The following is a 6,000-nucleotide window of genomic DNA, read 5'->3' on the forward strand; positions in this document are numbered from 1 at the left end:
CAGAGATGCTCAGCCTGTCCACAGCAAAGTCTGACAGGCACTTCTTCATGGAAACCTGAGGTTTCCTCTGCTTTTTCATTACCTTGCTGCGAAGAAATACACCCCAAATCCAATTTTAAGCAGCAAGAAGGGTTGGAGACTCTAAGAGGGGCCAACCTCTGGGACCTTTCGGATGCTTTAGATAGCTCTTGCATGTGCAGTGCCCCCTGCCCTGAGGGATGACTGGGGTGCTGTGCTGTGGAAGGAGAGAGCCTCTGCCGCTGTCAGAAGGCAACACACCAGAGCAGGGCTGACCTTTCCCAGTCAGGAATCCCACTACCTGCATACTTTGTGGGAGTAAGCAGGGTGGCCAAACCCTTTGTAGTGCTATCCTGTTTATCCCAAAGAGTGTTTGCTGGTTGCTGCAAGCCTCACCGTCACCTTTTCCTAGTGATCACACCTTTACATCACACCCAGAATCCTGGAAACTCTGTGAGCCAGGATGCCCTGCTGCTGTGTAAAGCAGTGCTCAGGCAGATAAAGGGGCAGGACACAGCCTCCTCCCTCCTACCTCTGGCACAACACTTCCTCTAATCCACAAAGCTGGGCAGGTTGAGGCTACAGAAACAGGGAAGTGCTCCTAGAGCCACAACTAAAGAAACATGTTAGCTCCCTGCTGCCCAGAACAGCTGTGAGAGCAGAACAGCCTTTGACTCCTCACTCCTTGGACTCAGAATCACAGCATGAACTAAGCTGGAAAAGACCTTTGAGATCATCAAGTCCAGCCTAAACTCCAAACACCCCTGGAGAGAAGGGATCTTCTCTTCTCCATTTAAGTTTTTACATCGCCCCACACCTTGTCACAAGACCACCACATAGCAGTACTACTGGAAAGAAAGTTGCTGCATTATTTATAACCCAGGCAGGATTAAATAAAACAGAGCAAAGCACACTACATTGTGTGGTGTTGTTTTAACCCCTACTTCTCAGTGAAATGGAGGTTTTACTACCTAAACAGGAACAAACCAGAGATTATAAAAAGAAAAGAGAAGTCAATTAGATAAAAGAAAAAAGAAATCTCATTTCTACTGAAATGACCATGCCCATCTACTGTAAAAAGCCATGAGCAAAAACCACTTCTACATCATTCAAATTGTATGCAGCCAGGAAGACCCTCAGCCAATTCCTGAAACCTGTCTACCTAGTGATCACCAGCTACCAGAGAAAAGACCATGAGAAATAAATAAAAAATATTTTTCAGATGGCCTCACACCTCTTCGCTCACCAGCACAGATACACGTTTGAGCACCAAAGGCTGTGGTTTTATAGACATTTCCTTTCTCTGCTGTGCTGTCTTATGCTGACAAGCATGCTGAGTTTTCCCAGCACAGATTTATTGCTGCTCAAGGCCATTATTATGCTCAAGAGGGAAAGAGCTGCAGTAGGAGAAGTTTTCAGAGGGGAAGATCTCCCCACTAATTGATGTTTCAGTGCTGAGGACTGAGGACTTACTGGTTTGTGAAACAACAAGACCTTCACCAGAAAGAATCCTGCCAACCTCAAAGTGGGGCAGCCTTCTTGTGGCAGCTCCTAAAGGCTACAGAGTCGGCCAAGCATGACTTTGAAGAAGGCTCCCTGTGCAAAACCACCTTCCTGATGGTGTTAGACTCCTGCATGGAAAAACCACTCTTTGGAAACTGATTCTGTGAAACACCTCAGGTGTTTTGGTCTACACACCTCAGTGAGGTATTTGCTTTGCTAAAGGAAACAGTCACTATTGCATCAGCAAAAGAGAAAAGCATTATCACCTTCTTCCTCATCTGAAAAACTCACCTGCTGTGTACCAAACAAACATGTGGCCACAGTAACAGAGTGAAAGTTCTTTGGCCCTTAACCAGCAGAACAGTCAGAATAAAGCAAGTGCTAAATCAAACGTAGGTCTATTGCCAGGAATATTTTTAATAATTGCGGAACTAATATATTCTCCATCCTGCCTCAAGTGAGAGTATTTCCCTACTCCCTTCAGGAAGGCTCAGATCAGACCCTCAAGCCAAGCTTCCTCAACAGTATAAACTATGCTCCTGATTTTAATTATAATTTTTTACTATTAGGTGAAATCTGGATGTTTTCTGCCAGTGAAATTCTTTCCCTGTTGGAGACACTGAAAATTTTGACTTGGAGACAGGTGCTCACCCAAAAGCCTACATCACTAACTTCGCAGGTCCTACCAGAATACCAGCTCAGCTCCTGACAGGCAATCCTGTATTTATGCAGGCAGAAAGCCAGTATCTTTAGAAGAGGTATTTCTACATGCTTGCCAAAATGACCACCTTTCCTACTTCCTCAAAACTATGCCACTGTAGCAAGCACTCCATCTGACCACAGAACAGAGAGAACAAAAATCAGGAAAACCAATTTCAATAATGCAAACAATGGTAACTTCTCGGAAAATTGCAACCCCATCCATAACGTCTGATGTAGCAGGATCCCTACTTGACTGGCCAAAAAGATCTATTTTTCCTCCTTTTATATAACAAGATACTGCTATGACTCAAGTTGTTTTCCACTGGGCTTAAAATAAAAACGTACCTTTTACAGAGTCAGAAAGTCCCAAACAAGTTTCAAGTTCAAAAGTTTACTGCCGTTCAGGTTAAGATTTCAGAAGGCTCTTGGAACTCTCTTTCAGCTTCAATGATTTATTGTAAGCTCTCAAGACCTAAACCAACACACAGTTTGCTGGTACCTTTTAACACAGCCACCACATTTAACCAAGGTGATACTGGCTTGCTCAATGAGAAAATGCACATCCCATCAGTGGCCAGACCAAGCATTTTTCACAAAAATACCGCCCTGAAGCAAGTATTTACATAAATCTGACTGTAATTTAACATTTTTCAATTGTTTGCACCTCCTCTGTGTGCAACAGGTGACTAGCAGAAAAGGGGAGACATTACCCATGCTCCAGGAAGCTTACAAGCAAAACCTGTAATCCTGTTGCCAACAACATACAAGTTTTACATGAAAAAAATCAGGCTACAGGAGGGTGAGATGGACAAAGATAGCAGCAGCAGGATCAGAAATTGTTCTAAACTTCTTAGAAATTTTAAAATGCTTGTCCAAATCTAACAGATGAAGGGAGTGGGGGAGAATTTGGTTTGGTCTGCTTGTGTGGTTGTTAGGGTTGGGTGTGGTTTTGACAAGTGGAAGGAAGCAGGTAGAGCTTTATCTCCAGAGAGTACAGGGGTTACCACGACTGGGTTTGGGTAACTCCCATCCTGCAATGCCAACCCCTTGGATACAACATTTATGCTACTTCCAGTGGCTTGTGTCATGTCCATGGGATTAGAGATCTCTGTTGCAACCTACCCTCCTGCCACTTGCCTCTAGTGCTCTGCCACCAGGCCCTATTCATAACATGGTTTTGGCCAAGTCCACTCCAAGTCTTGGACTCAAACTCAAGGGATCTACCAAGAACTAAAGAAACTACAACACATGACAGCAAAATAGTCACAAACTTACTCAAATCTACAGAATAAAACAGTTTAGAGTCTACACCACGTTTTTAAGCTGTTGTAGGTAAAGAATCAAATAGAAAACTCTGAGGAGCTGGTTTTTAAGCCTTTAACCACTGAAAAAAAAGAATCCTAAAGCATGAGGTGTTCCCCTTCAAACAAACATCAGCTAAGTCAAAGTGAAGAAGGTGATGCTTCTGCTACACTTTCAATGCTATTTTCAACATTATAGAACAAGGTGGGTTTTTTGGTTGTTTTTCAACTACCACAAGCACTAAAGGTCAATAGCAAAACTGAGGTTGGAGAAAGCATTGACGAAAAGGAAATGACAGGGAACTGTGACTTCTCATTAGATTAGAACAAGTCAAAGTCAACTCTTCAGCTCCCAGATAATGAAGTCCTGTCCACTCCAACACCTCTGGCTGGACAGGCATGGCAGGAAATGTTCGTGGTTTCAGCTTGTTCGTGCCATTTCCAGAAGAACCACATGTATTTCCAATGACAGGAAGAGTAAATCCCATCTAACCCAGAGTGCTCTGCTGTCTATGTGCCAGGTGAACTGCGACCCCTCCAGTGTGAGCAGACTAGCCTAGAAATGCAGCCCTAAAATTAAGTACTTGCCTCCAAATTGGGAGCTTTTATAATGCCATTTAATCACCTATTAATGCCACCTTATTTTTGAACATCCACATTTGAAAGATTCCTCTTAAAAAAAGATAAACAGGTAATTTCACTAATCTGAAGATACTGTGCATTTTTAACAGCACCAAGGCATACTGAAAATCAGAAACTTGAAACCTTTTGAATGTACTGATTTTTTTAACCCTTAGTTCTGAAGACACTTTGCCAACAATGAAAATGCACTCTTTACTTCTGTATACAACTCATTTAAACTTAGTTCTTAAGTATTTACCTCTTGCAAAGAAAAGAAAAGCCATTTCTGCTGCAGAAAAGTGAGCACATTGACCTGAAATAGGGTGTTTGTTTCTAAACATTGGTAAGTTTTGTATGTCCCACAGGTGGTTGAAGACTAGCTGCAGCCTAGGAATGGCTGCTGAAACTCTTTGTGATGTTAAGTCACAACTCTCCATTAAGAGGACCTCTGATGTTCAGCAAGAATCCAGCATTCTCCCCAACTGGGAACTTTAGTTTGTTTCTGTGATTGCCATTTCCTAAAGAAAGCAAGAATGCAATTTTCTCACTATCTCCACACCCTTGTCAAATCTGGCCAGTGTTTCTCCCAAGTTAAAAATGTCATGTGGAGAAGGACAGAAGGACTGAGAACAGTATGACAGTGCAATCCTTGTTTCTTTAACAGAGGAGGCCAAGAGCAGGAGGAGCTTGAGACAACCTACTGCCTCCACAGCACTATTCCAATGGCACCATAACCTGACCTAGTACAGTTCCTTGGAATCTTGTTATGCCCAGATGGAAGGCAGACATTTTCTTGACAGAACAGTGAGCAGTCCTCAGCCCTAGATTCACCAGGAGATTTCCAGGAACAGGCTTCCTGTTTACCTCTCCTCTGGGACAGAGGGCTCTTGCTCAGACTCTGCAAGAATGGCACCGGCCCCTGTAGGGTCTCAGGCAGTTAGAAATGTTTTGCCAGGAGACAGTTGTGGAAGCCTTGGATTTCCAGTTCTATGCTTTGAAGGACACAAAAGTAAGAGATTCATCAAAAGGCAGCTTCTTAGCAAAGTACACTTCCTGTTCTTGGTGAAGCCCACTTTAAGTCCTTGTCTTAAAGTGGGCACTCAAGCTTAAGACTACAAAGAACTAAAGGAACTATAATGTGTGACATCAAAACAGGTCTCAAACGTACTCAAATCCATAGAATAAACCAACTAGGATTCCACATTCACATTTTTAAGCTGTTGCAAATAAAGGAATCCAACAGAAAACTCTGAGGAGCTGGTTTCTAAGCCTTCAACTAAGGAACAAAGAACCTCAAAGCATGAGGCATTCCCCTTCAAACAGGTCTCAGATATGTCAAAGTGAAGAAGCCGATGCTTCTGCTACAGCATTTTCTATGTTATTTTCAACATTACAGGAAGGTGGGGTTTTTATGTTCTGTTTTCTAATTACCACAAGCACCAAAGATGTTGGACTCCAGCTTTGTTTTTAACAAAGCAAAGACAGGGCAGATGCTGCTGGAAAGCACATTCCTGTATTGAATACCCTCAGTATCCCTGCTCAGCTTAGGTCCAGAGATTACAGCCATCCCGCCTGGCCTGCCTAGTCAGAATTTTCTGCCATGGGATAGTTTCAGCTGATTATGTTCCTTAAATATCTGCCTTCCCATAGAATCAGTAAGAATTCTCTCTCTTCACAGTCCATTGAAATACTCTATCCAGGCACAAGCACTCCAGGGCAGAGCAATTTGCAGCAATTCATCTTGAATTTTACAATTACCAGATCATGTTCCAACGAAGGCTATCAAGTTGTAAAATCTTACTGGCACATTGCAGACAGACACTACAGTAAGTATTACAGAAAAAACACTATCACA

This window comes from Passer domesticus, chromosome 3, assembly GCF_036417665.1.
Source record: "Passer domesticus isolate bPasDom1 chromosome 3, bPasDom1.hap1, whole genome shotgun sequence".
Taxonomy (NCBI): domain Eukaryota; kingdom Metazoa; phylum Chordata; class Aves; order Passeriformes; family Passeridae; genus Passer; species Passer domesticus.